A 22,326-nucleotide genomic window follows, 5' to 3' on the forward strand; every position below is an offset into this window, starting at 1 on the left:
TTGTGTTTACCGATGCATTAGTTACTCCCTCCGTTCCTAAATATAAGTCTTTTTAGACATTTCAAATGGACTACAACATACGGATGTATGTAGACATATTTTAGAGTGTAGATTCACTCATTGTGCTTTGTATGTAGTCACTTGTTGCAATCTCTACAAAGACTTATATTTGGAAACAGAGGGAGTACAACGCATGCATGCATGCCGTGATAAATTTAACTAACCAAATGTTCATGCATGTCACAAAAAATTACGGGGCTGTTTGGATTGTGACTATGTTTGTCTTATGTTGCCACATTATTTTTTCCACACTTGCCTAACTTGAGTTGCTCAAATTGTTAGACCCACTTTGGCTTGCCTAAGGGAATCTTGCCACACTTTTTGTGTCTATGACATGTGGGGTTCACTGCAAATAAAAAAATTCTTGTCTTAGGTGTGGCTCGAACCAAACACCCACCTAACTTGGTCAAATTTGCCTAAGGTGAGGTGTGGCAAAGTGTGGCAATATGTGGCTGGAAACCAAACAGCCCCTACATCATTGAAAACTATGTTCAAATACGAATCAAACGATATAATTTTTGTTAACATGCACTAATATTTTGTCAGTTAAATCTTTGGTCAAAACTTAACACCAATTACAAAGGGGCCCAATAAATATTGTACTCTCACATTTTGTTTTGAGGATACTCCCACAAACTCCATCTGTTCCCAAATATAAGTCTTTTTAGATATTCATACTTTAAAATATCTACGTTGTGAGAAATATGTCTAACGAATCCAATGTACATGTGAGAGTATGTAGACATATTCTAAAGTATGGACTACAACATACAGATGTATGTAGACATATTTTAAAGTATGTAGACATATTCTAACGAATCCATACTTTAAAATATGTCTACATACATCTGTATGTTGTAGTCCATTTGAAATGTCTAAAAAGACTTATATTTAGGAACGGAGGGAGTAGAAAATATAAATAATAATGCATGTTGGGGCAGCCCACGTTTCCAATAATTTTAGTCGTGGGCTTGTTCACAATTTTTACGAGGGGGTGGTTGTTCATTTAATGGAGGATCTTGTACCATACTTGAACGATACAAAGTGTGATCTAGCACACCATAACACCACTTGGAATAAGTGGGTAGCTATCTCAAAAAACAATCAACAAGTAAAAAAACGGCGACCTGGCACGTACACATTTTTAAATGATTGTTTTGATGGAGTGGAAAGGGAAAAATACCCCACTACGTATATATAGGCCGGAGCCTCCGCGCTTGCTTGCTAGGGTTGCTCTATTCACACACTCTCATCCTCTCCAGATCTAAACAAGATAGCGGTGGTAACACTGTCTTTCTCCCTTCAAAAAACACTGTCTTTCTCCTCACCGCTGGTTACAGATCTGGACGTATCCCACTTCGCTGGTGAAGGGGGGAGGGGCAGCGTTTAGGCCATCATCGACAGCGAGGGAGGAGACCCACTACCGGCCGCACCGTTATCTCTGGCCGAGCGCCGGCGCGGGAGGTCCTCCGATCCCTTTGCCGTTGCCCTAGTGTGGGCGGATCCGGCCTCGCGCCGCCCACCTATCCAGATCCTGACGACCTTCAGGTATATCTTCCTTCGAAACCGCCGTAGCGCTACTTCCCCAGCTTGCTATGTCGTTGCATGTGCATCATTTTCTGCCTCTCAGCCCCTCTCGATTGGATGGTCCAATGTCACCTTTTTTTCTTCTATTGTTAGAGGTAAAGCTACTTCATGGAGTCGAATCTTGTACTTGTTTCAAACAAGAAATAAAGTGGGGGTGGGGGGAATTTAGTATGTGCATTAGACTTGGTATAAACAGGAAGGATAGGTGGTGAAAGTAGTACATACTGGTCATCCAACCGGTCTCTTGGTCGAAAAGGGAAATATAGGGGAAACGCTGTACACAATGGCATGGCCAGGACTAGATTTGCTATCCACAGATAAGATAGCTGCATGCATCATTATGATGCAGAGGCCGGGGGCATGCCTCCATTTCCAAAAAACATAGGAGTAGGTGGCTAGAGTGAACAAAAATGGGACCAACCCAGATATGTTTCTTGGATGTTTGTTTCTCGGGGTAACAAACTCGGAATCACCACTCTATGCCCCGGTTTAGGTACATGGTGCTGGATTGCTGGTGCACCCACTATCCCATGCCCTTATACCAAATATTTAGCTGTTCTTAATCTAATGCCCCTGGTAAAATGAAGCCATGCCACTGTTATAAGCCATGACAAGTTTAGCCAAACGTTTTTGCCTGTAATTGTTTAAGACTCTGACTGTTTCCTCTGTAGCTATTTGTGCAAACAGGGATATCCATTTCACCTGGTTGCTATTGTGACCTTTTGGTGCACTGCACAAAACACTTCTTAAAAGAAGTGACTTTTGTGCTGTTTAACTGGAATGTTAGAATGGAACAGTTGGTTCATTTCGGTGGAACTGCGCAAAGGGAAATCCGTGTTCCAATCCTCATCATCACTATTGGCACCATAACCATCCTTTAGGTAAGAATGATATTTAATGCATGTGTACATCTCTATTGTCGGTGTCAAAACCGGTGGATCTCGGGTAGGGGGTCCCGAACTGTGCGTCTAAGGCAGATGGTAACAGGAGGCAGGGGACACGATGTTTACCCAGGTTCGGGCCTTCTCGATGGAGGTAATACCCTACGTCATGCTTGATTGATCTTGATGATATGAGTATTACAAGAGTTGATCTACCACAAGATCGTAGAGGCTAAACCCTAGAAGCTAGCCTATGGTATGATTGTATGTTGTCCTATGGACTAAACCCTCCGGTTTATATAGACACCGGAGGGGGCTAGGGTTACCCAGAGTCGGTTACAAGGGAGGAGATCTACATATCCGTATTGCCAAGCTTGCCTTCCACGCCAAGGAAGGTCCCATCCGGACACGGGACGAAGTCTTCAATCTTGTATCTTCATAGTACAACAGTCCAGCTGTCCGGAGACCCCCTAATCCAGGACTCCCTCAGTAGCCCCCGAACCAGGCTTCAATGACGATGAGTCCAGCGCGCAGATTGTCTTCGGCATTGCAAGGCGGGTTCTTCTCCAAATTCTGAATATCTGCTGAGTAGTGTCCGGCTCCCCATAAATGTTGCACTACTTGGCTTCTGTGCCCCATAAGGGCTATCTTGCACGTGTCGAGTGAATGCGAGGGGCTAGGGAATTTTTACATTCGCCACCCTAGCCATGTAAGTAAACTTTTCTAAAGGGACGGGGATTCTTAGATCCAAACCACACCATCCTCCTATGGCGAGTATCCATTGGAGCGCGCTCGGAAAAATCCATTCCAACATGGTCGGCCATCGCAGCTCCTCCTCCCGCTCCCGTAGCCCTAAACCCGGTGATTGGGAGAAGTGTTCCATCCCGCTCAGCCAATTAGTAGAGTTACAGACCTAGGGATTTCTCCCCCCCAGCATATATGGTCCCCGTTCGAGCCGGGCTCGCCACCTATAATGGCGGGGAGCCAGCGGAGAGCTTCCTCAATCCCTCCAAGGGGGAGCGGGTATGCCTTGTCCCTTATTTACTAAGGGGACTTGGATTTCCAATCCATCCGTTCCTCCGTGGGCTCCTGGAGTTCTACGACCTCTAGTTGCATAATTCACCCCCGCTTCCATATTACACATCGCTGGTTATGTCACCCTTTGTGAGTTGTTTCTGGGCTGCGAGGCTCATTTCGAGCTGTGGAAGAGGCTATTCTGCCTTGTGCCCCGTCCATAGGAGGGGTCAATATATCAAGTGGGCGGAGCCAAAATATGGCGCATCACCGGGACCGGATACCTGTCCGGTACCCTGAAGAAGACGTCCGAAGACTGGCCTTCGAAGTGGTTTTATATGGAGGACGCCCCCCTTCCAGATCCTATTCGAATGGGTCTTCCTGAGTTCGACAATGCCCCTTTGAAGAAATGCCGAAGCTGGCGCCCACGGAGCCCTCAGGAGGAAGATAACAGAGAAGTCCTTTACCTGATGGGCCGGATAAAAGCGCTGGCTCAATTGGGATTGACAATAATCGAGGTTATGTCAATATGTATAATGCAGGGGGTGCAACCACTTCAATATCAAGAGCACCCCATGTGGCGCTTTAACAGGGAAGATGATGCCACCCGCTGCAGGCGTAAGGGACCGGACTACGCTGCTGCTCTAGCAAAAATTATGTCCGAGTTGTTCAAGGGAGAGGAAGAGGAGTTCATCCGTATTAAGCCACGGGATGGATTATCCATGTACAACCCTCCAACCTGGGTTAGCTGTCACTTTTTACTCCCAACCTTCCCGCATTCTTCGTCATAAATACTCACCTTGCCGTTTAATGGCAGGAACTGTGAAAAGCTGTAAGGGAGGTCAACAGCCCACCTCCACAACCGGAGGACCCTGACCGGGCCCTCGATCCTGGACTCGAAGAGGATTCAGACATATTTGTGGAGCTGATAGACAGGACATTCTATCAATTGAGCTGTGATGACGCCATGGTGGCCATCATGGCCGACTATCCTGGGCTACTCCCTGCATCGCATGTAAGAAAAAGCGGAGTCCCAACATCCGAAAAGGATCCCCTTTTATGAACTTCACCTACCGTACACATATGGTGTTTTACAGGGAAGGCCCTCGGGACGCCATGCCTAACCCGCAGCGACTCACCAACAAGGGATACCGAAGCCGGGTAGGCCAAAAAGGAAGGCGGTCAGGACTGAGACGCCGGCGCAGAGGTATGACACAGAACCTCGCTCCGTGGTTGTCGTCTTTCATAAAATATAATGACGTCCATGTTTCCTAGTAGGAAAAACGCTCACCATACTATATCCGGAGAGGTTGCCGATCACGCCTCCACCAGTCGGGCTCCAGGGCCGGACATAGAGGCGGAAGCTAACACGGGGCGGACGCCGGATGCTCCTCCTACAGAGGATGCGGACAGACTATCCGCTACAAATTCTGAAGTGGAGAGCGCCATGAATCACAGGCGTCGTGGGGCCGTACTCCGTGACACTTGTTTCTCCCAAGAGGCGTCCGATGCCTTCAACTCAGGAGACGCGTACATCCGCGCTGCTCAAAACGGTCTAGCCAGAGCCACATACCAGTATGTAAGGGATATGCGGGTAAGAAAATTTGACGATTATATATATATCAGTAGCCCCTGAGACTTGAAACAGTTGACACAACTGATTTAAGGATCATTATTTGTGTAGGTTCTTACAGAGAAGAATACCCAATTGTCTCAAGAGCTGGAAGAGTGCAAAGCCCAGCTACGGGCCGCGGTGTCGCGTTGAAGGAGTCAGAGAAGGCCCCCTCTGGTAACACTTGTTTCCATTGCAAAGAATGACAGGTACCAGATAGTATGCGGCATGCATGCAAATCTAACAATAGATATTGCAGGTGACTCCGGAGTGAATCCGGAGGCCGTGCCGGAGGATGCACAACGTGCTAATAGACAACTAAATGGTGGCTAGCGTGTGCTTACGCGGGTTAGGCAGGAGAAAAATAATCTCTAGGACGCCAATATCCGGCTGGGCGTGGAACTGAAAGATGTCTGAGCCCAACTTGCGGACTCCGTGAAGGAGAATAAGTGGCTTCGACGCGGCATTTTCAGCAAGTGCTTGAACAAACTTTTGAAAGAGTTCGACGAAGAAGCTGGCTAACAGAGTTATGTCTGCAGGTATGCTGACGGATCGTCCCGCGGAGGAGATGCCCGGGTCTGCGGGTGATCTTCTACCAGAGCTCTCACAACTGCATGAACAAGTTCGGCAGGTGATGCAGGGTATTGCCCAAGCCTTGTGGCCATCTGACTCCCCGCCAGGAGGCATGGGGGAGCTTATAGAGAAGCTCAAGGGGGCGCGGCGGCACTTCCGATTATGGAAGATATCAGCCTGCCGACAAGGTGCAAGGGAAGCCTGGGCCATGGTGAAGACGCGATATACCAAAGCTGACCCAAACCACATGCCCGAGGTCGGACCTATGGGGCCCGATGGGAAAGAGATCCCCGTAAGTTTGGTGTATGACCAAGTAGAATTAGCCGCAAAGTATTCCCAACAGGATTGTAGGCTAGAAAGCCTGTAGGATGGTATAGAAGAAGAATTTAATCAGTCTTAGTGACTGTGTACTTTAAGTGACATATATAATGTCCCTAGTCGGATTGTAAATCATTTGTCATGGCGGACCTTTTCGCTTCGACCTCTGGACCCAATAGTCCGGAGTGTATCCGAATACTCGCTCGGTTATGTAAAAACCGGGGTATGTGTGGAAACCAGGCGTAGGGGTCATAGTGCTTGAACAGTCAAGTACCCAACTAGCTATGTTATATTACATGGATAGTAAGAAACATCTTCCAGGGAGAATAGTTCCGTTAAGGGTTCCTTTCCCTGGGTACGCATGCCCTAATGTGCATGTCCGAACTACGAAAAGAGACGCAGAATATAAACATCTGGGGGCATGTATCAAAAAAAATAAAAGTCATCTTTTGCTCACTGACCGAATATTCCCTTAAGAACGCTAGCTTTCGGCTTCACCCAGTCTGAGGTACACATCCGGCTGACCCGGTAGTAACAATCGCAGAGGTGCTCCCCTTATGCCCTAGCCGAATTAACGGGAACGTAGGGCATAAATACAAGAGTCAGACAACCCAGCTTGGCCAAAACTTAAGTCATATCGATGCATATAATAGCGAAAAAGGTACATGCGGAAGAATAACACATGTGTGGGGTATAAAGCCCAGAAAAATAATTATATTAAGCTTCTGTATAAGAAGCCCCCAGGTATAATGAGCGCGGTTTAGCGCGTCAAGATTGTGTAGTCAAGGCACAAGTTAGCCTTTTAAGGCCTTGAGGAGAAGAAAAAGGAAGAGAGAAAGAGAGAAAGGACAGATAACGAATATGCAAAAAATTGACGGGGGTAAGGAGACGAACATAGAGTCCAGCACTAGGCGTAGAATCTTTGGAGTCTGGCTGCATTCCATGGGTTTGGCTCGAGTCGATTGTCTGATGCATCCCGCAGACGGTACGCTCCACCAGTCAGAACCTGGTCAATAATGAAGGGACCTTCCCCTTTGGGTTTGAGTTTGTACTTTTTCTTCTCCGGCAGGCGTAGAACTAGTTTGCCAACGTTATAGGCATTGGCCCATACTTCTCTGCTTTGATACCTTCGAGCCTGTTGCTGATAGAATGCGGAACGGGCTTTTGCCACGTCGCGCTCCTCCTCCAGGGCGTCCAAACTGTCCTGCCGATCGAGCTCGGCCTCTTTTTCTTCGTACATGCGCACTCGAGGTGAGTCATGAATTATGTCGCAAGGTAGAACCGCCTCTGCACCGTACAACGTAAAAAACGATGTGTATCCGGTAGTGCGATTCGGAGTGGTCCGCAGCCCCCATAGTACGGAGTCGAGCTCCTCTACCCAGTGCGTGTTTGATTCCTTTAAGGACCGCACTAATTTGGGTTTAATGCCGCCCATGATAAGACCATTTGCTTGCTCGACTTGATAGTTAGTTTGCGGGTGATAGACAGAAGCATAATCGAGCTTGATGCCCATGTTGCTGCACCAAAGTTTTACCTCGGCGGCTGTAAAGTTCATGCCGTTGTTAGTGATGATGCTGTAGGGGATGCCATAATGGTGTACAACCCCGGATATGAAGTCTATCACCGGTCCGGATTCAGCCGTTTTAACGAGTTTGGCTTCTATCCATTTGGTGAATTTATCCACCATGACCATTAAGTATTTTTTTCTTATGGGTTCCCCCTTTAAGGGGACTGACCATATCAAGCCCCCAGACCGCAAAGGGCCAAGTAATGGGGATTGTTTGGAGAGCGGTAGGTGGCATATGGCTTTAGTTTGCAAAAAGCTAGCAACTGACGCAATGTTGGACTAGATATTGTGCATCTGCTCGGGCCGTTGGCCAATAGAAACATGTACGGAAGTCCTTGCTTACAAGGGCCCGGGCTGCGGCGTGATGGCCGCCGAGTCCAGCATGGATTTCTGCCAAAAGCTTCCGCCCTTCCTCTTCGGAGATGCACCTTTGAAGGACTCCGGTAGTGCTTTTCTTATAAAGCTCTCCCTCATGGACCTTGTAGGCTTTAGATCGCCGCACTATGCAGTGTGCCTCATTTTGGTCCTCGGGTAGTTCCTACCTGGTTAGGTAGGCCAGGAATGGTTCTGTCCACGGGGCGATGACGGCCATTATCACATGGGCTGAAGGTGTTATTTCGATGGCAGAGCCTCCGATTATGTCAGAGTGTTTGGTATCTGGTGTTGTGGCCGGGTCCGGACTATTGTTACTGGTGTCCCCTTCCCATACTACGGATGTCTTAAACAACTTTTCCAGGAAGATGTTAGGTGGGACAGGGTCGCGCTTAGCGCCGATACGGGCGAGGATATCTGCTGCCTGATTGTTTTCCCGAGCCACATGGTGGAATTCAAGCCCCTCGAACGGAGCTGACATTTTGAGGCTGGCATTGTGATATGCCGCCATTTTCGGATTCTTGGCATCGAAGTCTCCATTTATTTGAGATATTGCGAGGTTCGAGTCCCCACACACCTCTAGGCGTCGAATGCCCATGGAAACTGCCATCCGGAGACCGTGTAATAGGGCCTCATATTCGGCTGCATTGTTGGAGTCTGTGTATAGTATTTGGAGTACATATTGGACTGTATCTCCGGTTGGGGACGTCAGGACGACGCCAGCCCCCAGACCAGCCAGCATTTTAGAGCCGTCAAAGTGCATGATCCAATTGGAGTACGCGCCATACTCTTTAGGGAGTTCGGCTTCTGTCCATTCGGCGACGAAATCGGCCAGTACTTGTGACTTAATGGCTCTCCGTGGTCTATATGTTATGTCGAAAGGGAGGAGTTCGATAGCCCATTTGGCAATCCGGCCCGTGGCATCGCGGTTGTTTATTATGTCGTTGAGTGGTACTTCTGAGCCATCGTAATTGAACACTCTTGAAAGTAGTGTCGCAATTTCCGAGATGCCATGAATACCGCGTATGCTATCTTTTGATAATGTGGGTACCGTGATTTGCATGGAGTGAGGACAATGGATACATAATATACCGGCTTTTGAAGTGGGAACTTATGTCCGTCCGTCTCTCTTTCGACGACGAGTACTGCGCTTACAACTTGGTGAGTTGCCGCTATATATAACAACATTGGTTCGCCGACATTTGGCGCGGCCAAGATTGGGTTGGTGGCCAGGATGGATTTTATTTCTTCCAATCCGGCCATGGCTGCGTCCGTCCACTCGATGTGTTCGGTGCGCCAAAGAAGGCGATAAAGGGGGAGTGCCTTTTCTCCTAATCGGGAAATAAAGCGGCTTAAGGCCGCCACACATCCAGTTAACTTCTGGATTTGCTTGAGGTCAGTTGGGATAGGCAACTGCGACAGATCTCGGATTTTAGCCGGATTTGCTTCAATTCCTCTACTGGAGACTATGAAGCCTAGGAGCTTTCCGACAGGTACGCCGAAAACGCATTTTTCCGGATTGAGCTTAATGTCGTATGTTCGGAGATTGTCGAACGTGAGCCTCAAGTCGTCTATTAAGGAGTCGACGTGTCTTGTTTTAATGACCATGTCATCTACGTATGCCTCCGCTGTTTTGCCGATCTGCTTTTCCAGACATGTCTGAATCATGCATTGATACGTTGCGCCAGCGTTTTTTAGCCCGAAGGGCATTGTGTTAAAACAGAAGGGGCCGTATGGAGTGATAAATGCCGTTGCGGCTTGATCGGACTCCGCCATCTTAATTTGGTGGTAACCGGAGTATGCGTCGAGGAAGCACAATGAGTCGTGTCCTGCGGTGGCGTCGATAATTTGATCGATGCGAGGGAGGGGGAAGGGATCCTTTGGGCAAGCCTTATTAAGGTCCTTGAAGTCGACGCATAGGCGCCAGGATTTTTCCTTCTTTGGTACCATTACCAGGTTTGCTAGCTAGTCCAGATGTTTTATTTCTCTAATGAATCTGGCCTCCAATAACTTGGCTAGCTCCTCTCCCATGGCTTGCTGCTTAGGTTCGAGGAAACACCGAAGAGTCTGCTTGACCGGCTTGAATCCCTTTAGAATGTTAAGGCTATGCTCGGCCAGCCTGCATGGGATTCCTGGCATGTCTGAAGGATGCCAGGCGAATATGTCCCAATTCTCGCGCAGGAACTCCTGTAGTGCGGCGTCTACAGCGGGATTTAACTGTGCCCCAATGGATGCTGTTTTTGTGTGGTCCGTTGGATGGACTTGGAATTTGACTATTTCATCCGCTGGTTTAAAAGAGGTGGACTTGGATCTTTTGTCGAGTATCAGGTCGTCCCTGTCCACCTTGGAGCGCAGCGCGGTTAATTCCTCCGCTACAAGGGCTTCAGATAATGCCTCAAGGGCCAGTGCGACTGTTTTGTTCTCGACGCGGAGTGCTATGTCCGGATCACTAGCTAGAGTGATGATTCCATTGGGCCCGTGCATTTTGAGCTTCATGTACCCGTAATGGGGTATGGCTTGGAAGATCGTGAATGCCTCCCGCCCTAGGAGGGCGTGGTATCTGCTACTAAATGGGGCCACATGGAATGTAATTTCTTTGGACCTGTAATTCTCCGGAGTGCCGAATACCACATCTAGTGTGATTTTCCCAGCGCAACGTGCCTCCTATCTAGGGATGATTCCTCGGAAGGTCGTGCTGCTTTGCTCAATATGGTTTCTGTCTATTTCCATTTTTTGAAGAGTCTCCTCATAAATGAGGTTTAATCCGCTGCCGCCGTCCATGAGCACTTTAGTAAGCTGAAAGCCGTCCACAGTTGGACTAAGGACCAAGGCGGCTGGTGCTCAGGCTGTTCGGAATTTAGGTTTGTCACTGGCATTGAAGGTGATAGCCGTGTCGCTCCATGGATTTATTGCTTCCACGTGGCAGACTTCGGCAAGGTTGTGGAGTGCTCACTTACGCCTATTATTTGAGGTGAAGGTCTCGAAGACTGTCAATACTGTATTGTTATCCACGGGATGGTGCTCTGAGGTGTTTTGGATGAGGAGATCATCACCGCTCTTGGACACCTGCCGGAGTACCCAACATGCTCTAAGGCTATGTGTTGGTATGGTATCCGTTGTACTATGAATTTTGCAGGGCCCGTTAAGCCATCCCTCCAATACGGTTCCACGCCCTGTAGTGGGCTTCTGCTTCTTTTTAATTGAGTCGGGTGACTTATGAGAGTGCACCCTTTTGATTCGGACTAGGGGTTTTGTCAGAGCCGGATTATCCCAAAATTTTGTTTGGGTTTTCCAGGCGCTTTCCATCGCACAGTACTTCCGTACTATGGCCGCCAAGTCAGCGAAGTGTGCTATGTCACGGCGACTTATGGCGTTGAGGATTCCCTTGTCCGTGCAATTTTTGCAAAAGAACGAAAATGCGTCTTCCTCGTGACAGTCCTTGACATTGTTCATTACAAGGAGGAATCTGGCCCAATAGTGATGTACTGTCTCTTGGGGCTCTTGCCTAATGTGGGAAAGATCGTTTGTATCTGGGTGGGTGGATTTAAGTCCAGACCTTGACCCAATCTGAGACCTCGGCGCGGGGGAGTTTCTGATCTTGGAAGTTCGGGCTCCGGGATGTTGCCCCGTAGGTTCAGCATTCAGCCTGATTCTAGGTTCAGGGTTAAGGTGATGTCCTCCCGTGGGCGGGTATCCGGCTTGGAGAGCTCGGGAATCCGGACATAGTTCATCCTGAGGATAGAGGAAGAATCGCCGCATTGCTCCTCCACCACCGCTATCTGATGGGTGACCGGCGAAGAGTTAATCTCCCTTTGGTCGGGTTTAAGCCCAATCCGATTGTAGTCCGTAGCGACTCCTAGAGCGGCGATGTGATCCAAGAGCTCGTTCAAAGAGGAGAGCTCCATTGGATCCATCTGCTCGGTGAATTTCGAGCCGATGTGGAGGCTATTTTCGATGACCCGAGAAGTCATCATCGGCGTAGCGGCCGAGCAGGCGGTCATGACGAAGCCGCCTAGTCGGAGAGTTTGGCCTACAGCCAGGGCTCCCCCAGAGGTGATGTTGTCCTTGACAATGAAGCGAGCCATCCCTCCTTATGATGACGACACAGTGGAACTCTCAATGAAAGCACCAATGTCGGTGTCAAAACCGGCGGATCTCGGGTAGGGGCTCCCGAACTGTGCGTCTAAGGCGGATGGTAACAGGAGGCAGGGGACATGATGTTTACCCAGGTTCAGGCCCTCTCGATGGAGGTAATACCCTACGTCATGCTTGATTGATCTTGATGATATGAGTATTACAAGAGTTGATCTACCACGAGATCGTAGAGGCTAAACCCTAGAAGCTAGCCTATGGTATGATTGTATGTTGTCCTATGGACTAAACCCTCCGGTTTATATAGACACCGGAGGGGGCTAGGGTTACCCAGAGTCGGTTACAAGGGAGGAGATCTACATATCCGTATTGCCAAGCTTGCCTTCCATGCCAAGGAAAGTCCCATCCAGACACGGGACGAAGTCTTCGATCTTGTATCTTCATAGTACAACACTCCGGCCAAAGGATATAGTCCGGTTGTCCGGAGACCCCCTAATCCAGGACTCCCTCATCTATTTTGCAACTGCCATGAGAAAATAATGCTATTGTTTACTATAGTACACTTGTACTCCCTCACTGAAAAAACCAATTCTGAAATAGAAGGCCAATCATGTACTTGGTTTCACCAACTGGTGAGGAGAAAGAGAAACAGAGCATGAAGAGGAAGAAGAAGAAGAGTAAACAGTGCCAAGGTGATATTGCTGAAGCCGAGGCCTCAAACGAGGCCATTAAAGGGCTCCGGGAATGTCTACCTTACATGTGAGATGATCCTCCAGAGAGACCTTCCACTTCTGTGTATTATCCATGATGAATTTGATGCTACTGTCAGAGTAATATGCTAATGTCTTTCTATCCTTTCTCACTAAGCTAATGAAGGTTTCACCTTGTTCCTACTTGTGCAAATAGGGATCATGTTGTGCCAATCATACATTTTAGTGGAACTACACAAGACAATACAATGAATTGTATCCCATCCAGTGCTTTAACTCTACTGGAAGTTCTTGATAATCTTTCAATATAATCTCAGCACTGGTAAACATGAGTGATTTCAACCATACATTTGAAGTGCACAAAAATATATACTATTGAGTGATTCTAGTGAGTGCTTTATCATCTCTTCTGGGACTACATGAATAAGCATTCTTGCTCAGGTTGGTGCCGGCCTAAGGCATTCATCCATATTAGTTTGCTATCATATCTATTTGTATCGTGCTACTATCATGAGAAACTCCTTTATCTTTGCACGTTAAAGTTTTGCAACCTATGATACATGGCAATGTTTTGATTCACTACTGCAGGAGACTGCTAACGTGACACTATGATCAGAGACCCTTTGCCGAAACTGTGTGCGATGCAATAATCGCAAATGGTGGTGTAAAAAACCATCCAAAAAGGTGCAAAATGTTTGCGATGATGTATGCATCAAACATGGTTCAGGTTTTAGTTGCGTGTGCGATGAAGGGCATACGGTTAATCCATTCAAGCTGACTGCAATGAGGTAGAACAACAGAAACCGGCAGCCATAACAATGTGTGTGCGATGCAGGACACATGGTTAATCCATTCAAACTGTTTGCGATGGGGTAGAACAACCGAAACGGGAAGCCATATCAATGTATGTGCGATATATGGCATAGAGTTAACTCAGACGAACTATTTTTGATTAGGGAATACAACAAAAACGGCTCAACTTAACAAGATGTGTGTGATATGCAGCATACAGTTCACATGGATAAACTGTTTGCGATGAGCCAAAAGAACACAAACGAGTCGTGTAAATAAGGTGTGTGTGTGTGTGTGATACGTGGCAAACAGCCGACTCGGATGAACTGTTTGCGATGAGAAATTACAACACAGACGGTCAATACAGTTACTTTGTGTGTGATTCTGTGTGTACAAAAAACTTTGAAAAATGCAAACTAGTTGCTTGCGGTGGCTAGGAGTATCGCACACGATGCGTCTGCGAGTAATCGTGTGCGATGATTAGTATGTTACACATACGTTTCCTTATGTGAACATGTGTGTGAATTTGCAATATGGACAGTTAATATGCAAATGCCTTCTGGACATCGGGCACACACTTAAACTCAATGAATTGTGTACGATACTAATACTTTCCATGAAAATTTATGAACTTGGGTAACAATATTTGAGTAACATATATGTAGTGGTTACACTATTCGACAAAAGGAGGATCTTCGTAACACGGTTTTGACAACCATATGGTTCATATCTACATACTTAACATAGTAACAACTATCACATTTTAAGAGGCTAAGGGCCAACAACCATATGGTCCATATCTACATACTTAACATATATAGTAACAGCTAGCACATTTTAAGAGGCTGAGGGACAACAACCACAACTATCCACTGGAAGCAGCTTGATCACGGTGACACGACATCTCGTGAATGAAAAGGAAGAGCCCTCCTGTGCCTTGGTAGAGCAGGAGTAGAACAGTGTCTCCAATTTTCCAATATGGATGCATTGCCACGAGAAGTGAGAACGTACAATGTCATTATGCAGTACCTCCAATTTTCCTGTAGCTAAAGTTCCCGCGAAAATGGAACCATTCAAGGTATGATGCATCCATATTGGAAAATTGGAGAATTGGAGAACCGTACAGAAAAATGGAACCATTGCCATGCCGATCGTGGTAGGTTGAGATTTAACAAATTACCACTAGTACTTTAAGTTTGTAGTATCAACGTACAATGTCGGTAAGAGCATCCTTTGAGGGCTTTGAGCGTTGATTAGCATGTGTGCTCGTGTGCGTTTTTTGCATTAATCATTAGAAGATCACAAAACACACGGTTTCTATGTCATACCTGTCTGCGTTTTTTGCGTTAATGACCCATAAGTCAGTTGCCTGTGCGATATTTCCTAATAAACCAGGCATACCATTGACCAAAAAAATCAAGTACATGTGTACATTTTTATGGAGACGGGATCTGCCAACTTTCTTTTTTGGGCCAATTCCAGTTCTGCCCCTAACTCGAACCCACTACTCAGTTTTGCCCCTAATTTTCAGGTATGCTCAGTTTTGCCCCTCCGCCGTTAGTGTCACTTATAGAAATGCCCTTTTGCGCCGTTACCGTCCGGTCAAAGTACTTTGACCATCCAGAAAAAAATAGCAAAAAAAATCAAAAAAATATGAAATTTGGTGGGATCGAAGATAGTCATGTCCGCAAGGCGCGTGCACATTTTTGTGTTGGTTGGACACTCCGGGAGCTCGTGGCAAAGGAAAACAAAAATAATTTATGCCTATGAACAGTAAATTCAAAAAAATAGCAAAAAAGTTCAAAAAAATTTGAATTTATTTGGCGTCAAAGAGGCTTGAGTGCACAAAGTGCTTGCAAGTTTTGGTGATCAAATGACGTACTGGGGCGCTCTAGAGAAAAAAAACAAAATAGTGCAGTTTTTCAAAGTTTTTTTGAGCTAAAATTTGTTTTTTTTCTCCACGAGCTCCTACAATGTCCAAACACAACAAAAACGTGCACACATCTTGCGCACCTGAATATCTTGAGTCCCACGAAATTTCATATTTTTTTTGATTTTTTTTCTATTTTTTTTGAATTTCCTGCTCGCATGCGTACAAAATTTATGTTTTCCTTTGACACGAGCTCCCGGAGTGTCCGAACGGCATGAAAATGTGCACGCGCCTTGCGGACATGACTATCTTCGATCCCACCAAATTTCATATTTTTTTGATTTTTTTTGCTATTTTTTCAGGACGTCAAAGACCTTTGACCGGACGGTAACGGCAGAGAAGGGCATTTCTATAAGTGAAACTAACGGCGGAGGGGCAAAACTGAGCATACCTAAAAATTAGGGGCAAAACTGAGTAGTGGGTTCGAGTTAAGGGCATAGATGTAAGTGTCCCTTCTTTTTTCTTGCACACGAGTATTTTACGTGCTTCGTCTACGTTGTGTGTTCCCCCCACCCAAGTTTCAAATTTCACACCAAAATTTTCATTAGGAGCGCGATTTCAGAATTTATTCCTGCAACCACATCCCATTCCCCTCAGTATCCCCCCTCCCTCGCGCCTCCCCTACCGGCATCTCAAACCGCCGTCGCCGCAACCATAGCTTCAACCACATCTACGTTCTGCTCGGATCCAGTCTGGTAACCCAACAATCTCTATCACGTCCCCGGCCTGATTGCTTAAATGGGGCCTCCGAAACATCCTCATGCCTCCAACCCCCCCCCCCCCCCCCCCCCCCCCCCCCCCCCCCCGCCGCCGCCAGGAGCTGATGGCGGTCCGTGGTGCGATGGCCGCTGTGCATGTTGACCCGGAGGAACACCTCGCCTCCGCCGCCGCCGCCGACATGGTGCAACCTCTGGCCCAGATGAAGTCCTCCGACGACTACCCCCCAGGACTTAACATGTAAGATCTGACCAGCTAAATATTACCAATACCACTTGCAACGGCTATGATTTGTACGGTTGATGTATTAAGCATGTTCGTGCCTTGTTTATTTCAGTACTACACACTATGTGATGTTCCAATATTACCGTGTCCAGCTCAATTTCACCAATACCAGTAACAAACTTACAATACTGTTAATCACTAGAGATACTGCCCATTTGCTATTTTTAGTGGATGCTAACCCTGTTGCACTTAACATGCCTGCCCATGTACTTACGCAGGGTCATAACGGCCGATGCTTTTGTTTGCCGTTGAGGTGAGCTACAACCCATGTCTTACAGTATTTCACATAATTTGTTCAATTGCAGTTTAACTTCTACCCATTTACTGGTTCCCTGTAGGTACACATGTCAGTGGCACTGATCCATGCTTCGACCCGGAGGAACAGCTCGCCTCCATCGTCGCTGACTTTGAGCTCTAGCCAAGATGAAGTGCCCCAGCAACTACCTCTCAGGACTTACCAAGTATGAACTCACCAGTTCAATCTTACCAATACCAGTTGCAATTAATGGCTATGTTCTGTACGGTCGATGTATTAAGCATGTTCTAGTAAACATGCCTGACACGTTTTTGCTACTATCCCTACCTTTTTATAGACATCTGGGCCATTCTCTGCTCTGGCAGCACCTGCCTTGTGATGCTTAACTATGCCAATTGCATTTTTATCAGTACCGGTTTCAATTTCTATTAAGCCTATTGCAATTAACAATTGAATCCATTTTTAACAGTTGCATTTCAATGGCTACATACTTACAAAACATGACTTAGGATGTTGTTAAGCCTATTGCAATTAACAGTTGTATCTATCTTTTAATCTGTCCATTTGCTACCATGCTACTCTCCGCAATGAAGATATACTAGAGATGCTGCGCCATTTTCTATTTTTGGAGGATGCTAACCCTGTTGTACTTAACATGCTTGTCCATGTACTTACGCAGGGTCATAACGGCCGATGCTGTTGTTTGCCGTCAAGGTTAGCTGCATCTCATGTCTTACAGTATTTCACATCATTTGTGCAATTGCAATTTAATTTCTACCATTTACTGGTTGCCTGCAGGTACACATGTCAGTGGCACTGATCCATGCTTCGACCCGGAGGAACAGCTCGCCTCCCCCGCCGCTGACTCTGGGCGGGCTCTAGCCAAGATGAAGTGCCCCAGCAACTACCGCTCATGACTTACCAAGTATGTACCCACCAGTTCAATCTTACCAATACCAGTTGCAATTAATGGCTATGTTTTGTACTGTCGATGTATTAAGCATGTTGTAGTAAACATGCCTAACACGTTTGAGCTATTTTCCCTACTTTTTATAGACAACTGGGCCATTATCTGCTCTGGCAGCACCTGCCCTGTGATGTTTAACTCTGCCAATTGCATTTTTATCAGTACCGGTTTCAATGGCCATTAAGCCTGTTGCAATTAATAGTTTTATCCATTTTTAAAGAATTGTATTTCAATGGCTACAAATTTACAAAACATGAATTAGGATGTTGTCAAGCCTGTTGCAATTAATAGTTGTATCCATTTTTAATCTGTCCCTTTGCTACTGTGCTACTCTTTTGAAATGAAGATATCACTACAGATGCTGCCGTTTTATTACCATTTGCTATTTTTGGTGGATGTTAACCCTGTTGTAGTTAACATTGGCTTTCCATGTACTTACATAGGGATACAATGGGCGATGCTGTTGTTTGCCGTCGAGGTTAGCTGCATCCCATGTCTTATACACCATCTATTCCTAAATATAAGTATTTTTAGAGATTCCAATATAGAGTACATAAGGAGAAAAATGAGTGAATCTAGATTCTAATCTAAACTATATCTATAATTCTATATACATCCGTATGTAGTTCATATTGAAATATCAAAAAAATACTTGTACTTAGGAACATAGGTAGTTGTATTTTACATCATTTATGCAATCTCAGTTTAGCTTCTAACATTTATTGGTTGCTTGTAGGTACATATATGAGGGGTACTGATCCACGCATCGATCCCTTTTGTGTATGGGGCAATGAGATATTCATGAACAAGCGTCAAGTGAGGAAACTAAGAAAGATTGTTAGGCGAAAGAAACGGGTGATTGGAATTAAGCTCTTTATTTACACTTTGTCGAAGACAACAGTGAACTTTAGGATGGTAAGTAATGTGTTGCCTTTTCTCCCTGCCCACAACAAGTTACTCTATTAGACCTCAGTATCTGCTACTTTTCTCTTTTGAGTGGTTTCCGAAGCTATTTACTGATGATTACCTTGCAAACTACATGACTACAGTAGAGGCAACTAAGGTTAAAGTATATAATTCATGCTACCATGATAATGCTCTAGAAGTCTTCCTGAAGGCGGTGAAGGATGGGCGGGAGATCGTCACAAGGGGTTGGACAAAAGTGGTTCGTTCCTATGGCATGTAGGAAGGCACATTATGGGCATTCCGCTTATGCAACACCGTCGGCAGTCAAAATGATTTACACTTGTCTCTTCACCTTTACCGCCTTTAAATACTGCGGTTCATCATAGTTAATTGCTACCTAATCCTGTAATTACTAAACATATTGTACTGGCAATTTTATTTATGGATTCGTTGTTGAACCATTGTGCTGAGAATTGGAATTGCACGTTTCGTATTTCAAAATTTCCAATTAGAATAATAAATTACAGGCAAAAATAAAAATAGAACAGACGGTCATGGACCTTTGCAAACGGTTCTAGCAGTAAAAGCGCTTGCGATGGATAGCCAAATGCCACACAGTTTTCTACATAAAATCGTGTGTGATGTAGTTAATGAAAGCAAATAATTAACTAAGGCAGAGCGTGTGTGATAGTTACTTCTTTCACACACGAGCGTATACATAAAACCGTGTGGGATATACATCCGAACGGAAATGTTTTTCCTGGATTGACTGTGTGGGATGTACATAAGAATGGAAACGTATTCCTTGGATTGACTGTGTGTGATATACATACGAACGAAAATGTTTTTCTGGGAGTCACCATGTGGGATGTACATACCTACGGAAATGATTTCGGGATTCACCGTGTGGGATGTACATACCTACGGAAATGATTTATGCGATTCACCGTGGGGGGATGTACATACCTACGGAAATGAATGGGTTTTGATGCCACGCCCGATCGCACACGGCCCCAGCCTAGGTCCCAGGAGGGCCTATCCCCGACGATTTTTGGGTCCACTACAAGGATACCCCCTATAATGCAACACATATTGTACCACATTTTGACTATACGTTGCAAAGTTCAAAAGAGATACGCATATAGGCATTGTAGCATATGCGTTGTAGTGCAGCTCATGACCCATTGCCACTGACCACAACTCCATGTAAAGCCGAATGCACTAACCCAGCCCAAGTTGGCTTTCACGACTAACCTAGGTCCTTCCCTTTCCTCAGCCTCCCCTTCTCCTCTCCAGCCCTCCCACACCGGCCGCCGCCGGCTTGCAACCTACCTGCATCCCTGCACGCCGCCCCTCACCACTCCCCTGTGATCCTCTGTCCCGGCGCCGCTCCTCACCGCTGCCCTGCGACCCTCCGTCCTAGCGCGCCGCCCCTCATCACCACCCCTGCAACCCTGCATCCCGGCGCGCTGCCCCTAGTCACCGCTCCCCTGCGACCAATGGTGAATCCAAGGTACGACCATGAACAAGCACAGGCAACCGCATCCCTCGTTCCACATCCGCAGCCCCTCGCGGTACCAATGCATCATCGACATCTGTAGCCCCATTCGTCCTCCTCCGGTGCTCCTCCTAATTGTTCTCCATTATTCACGTGTCCTCCGTGTAAAACGATCCAAGAAGCCTCTCCTTTTTTTTAAATAGGAATCCTCTCCGCGATCCCTGCTCTGCAACCTTTTAATATCTACTGCACCAGGACATCCTTCCAATCTCGCATTCCATGCCCAACCAAAACTGAAATCCAATGCAGTGGAGAAGGCGGTACATCAAAAACAGTTTGTATCTGATTGGACAGCCCCTATTGTTGGTGAAGTTGCCGAGAAGAGGAACTATTGCAGGCTGGTCGCAGGTATGGAAGGAGCAAGAAGAGAGTAGGTTTTTTGCTTTTGAGGATTTTTATGTTGTGTTGTGCTACTGAAATCTGGGACGTACAGCCTAGAGTTTTGTTTTGGGGAATATTGGTAATGTGCTTTCTTTAGTTTCAGACATCTGAAGATACATATTACTTGGATGGCTAAATTTGTAGGTGCTATACAAGCAATTAGGTGATTCAATACAGCGAAGGCATGGTCGTACCTCCGCACAGCGAACTCAAGCACCACTTCTAATATTGTTGGAAAGTGGATAAGTCGTTTTGGAGCATTACACGATTTGTTCAATCTACTTCGCTATGTTCCTTACATGCAAAAGGTACGTGTTTGTTCACTTGATATGTTCTTTCAATTTTATCCTCACCCAGTGATCCACATCTTAAAAGCACAAAGTACTCTTTTCAGATGGAATATCTTTGATAGTGTTGTTGCAGACTTGAAGGTATATGCATCAGGAGGTCAAGGTGGCAATGGCACCGTAACAGTATTTATTTGAAACTACACGCAAGGTCAAAAAATGATTCTAAGTTAACCTCTTTCCTCATATATTTTTGTCTACTTGGTTTGTTTTAATGCCGTTCTTTTGTTAAATTGATGTACTAAATAATTAAGAACATTTATGGTGCTAGAACTTGCTTAGGAAGAGCTGTTATGAAATTAAGATCTGGTTTTTGTAATTCGCTGACTGAATCCATGATACTAAATTGCATGTTTATTGTAGTTCATATATATGTTATACATACACGTGCAGTTACTAGGCACGCATTGTGAGTAGATAAGTTGAGTCTCCATTTATTTCGTTAAGCACAAAATATGACCTTGCATACATGTATTTCCATTCTCATATAATGGAAAATATACTAAAGGAAAGGCTCATCCTGTATGCTTCTGATTCATGTTGAAAGTGTGTAACCTGTTTGCCGCAATTCTTCCTTTTCACATAATAGGAAAAGGTCAGTAACAAAAAAAGGAAGCTCACTGAGCATGTCATTACAGATCACCTGACGAAAGCCCAGGCGATGAAGAGGATAATCAAGTTGAGAGCCCCCACCGAGGACGTAAAATGGCTGAATGAACTTCTCATCCGCGCTTTGGCTGCATCTCGTGCCTCCAGGTGTGTAGGTATTGGCTTCATACTGTTCTATTTTATACACGCACGTACTGGACTAGAGGTCTGATTTCTAGGACAATTTATTATTACTACTTTACACCTTTTCGCATGATGCATGGATGAGGAGCTCATATAAGTTTAGAGAGCATGGATCATATGATTAGTTGCAGTGGGGCTAAGCTAAAAGAGGATTAATGATGCTTACAATACATATATACACAGCCACGCATTTTGTGATATTGGTATGTCTAGTATATGATTTATGTTTTTTAAGCTCTAAATCTATGTTCTTGTTTTGACCCTATATGAAAGAGAGCAAAACCATCTCAAATGAGTACGAGCGAAATAAATCTATTAATTAATCCATGACTTGATGTACTATTTAAAAGGGAAACAATTAAGCTACATGTATGTATCATGCACGAAAAATATATCTTCTAGATGATTATGTATACCATATATTTGATATGCGTACATATGCATTTGTTAAATCTTACAATGGGTTTCTCTGGAAACTCTTCAACATAAATGAACTAGAAATCCAGGTTGTCTGCCTCGCATTTTATAGTGTAAAAATGATAGACCAAACGGAAAAACCAGTCATCTCTTTTGTGTTGTCTATAGAACATTTCAATGGATTTTCTGTAT

This window comes from Triticum urartu, chromosome 5 (assembly GCF_003073215.2).
Source record: "Triticum urartu cultivar G1812 chromosome 5, Tu2.1, whole genome shotgun sequence".
Lineage (NCBI taxonomy): Eukaryota > Viridiplantae > Streptophyta > Magnoliopsida > Poales > Poaceae > Triticum > Triticum urartu.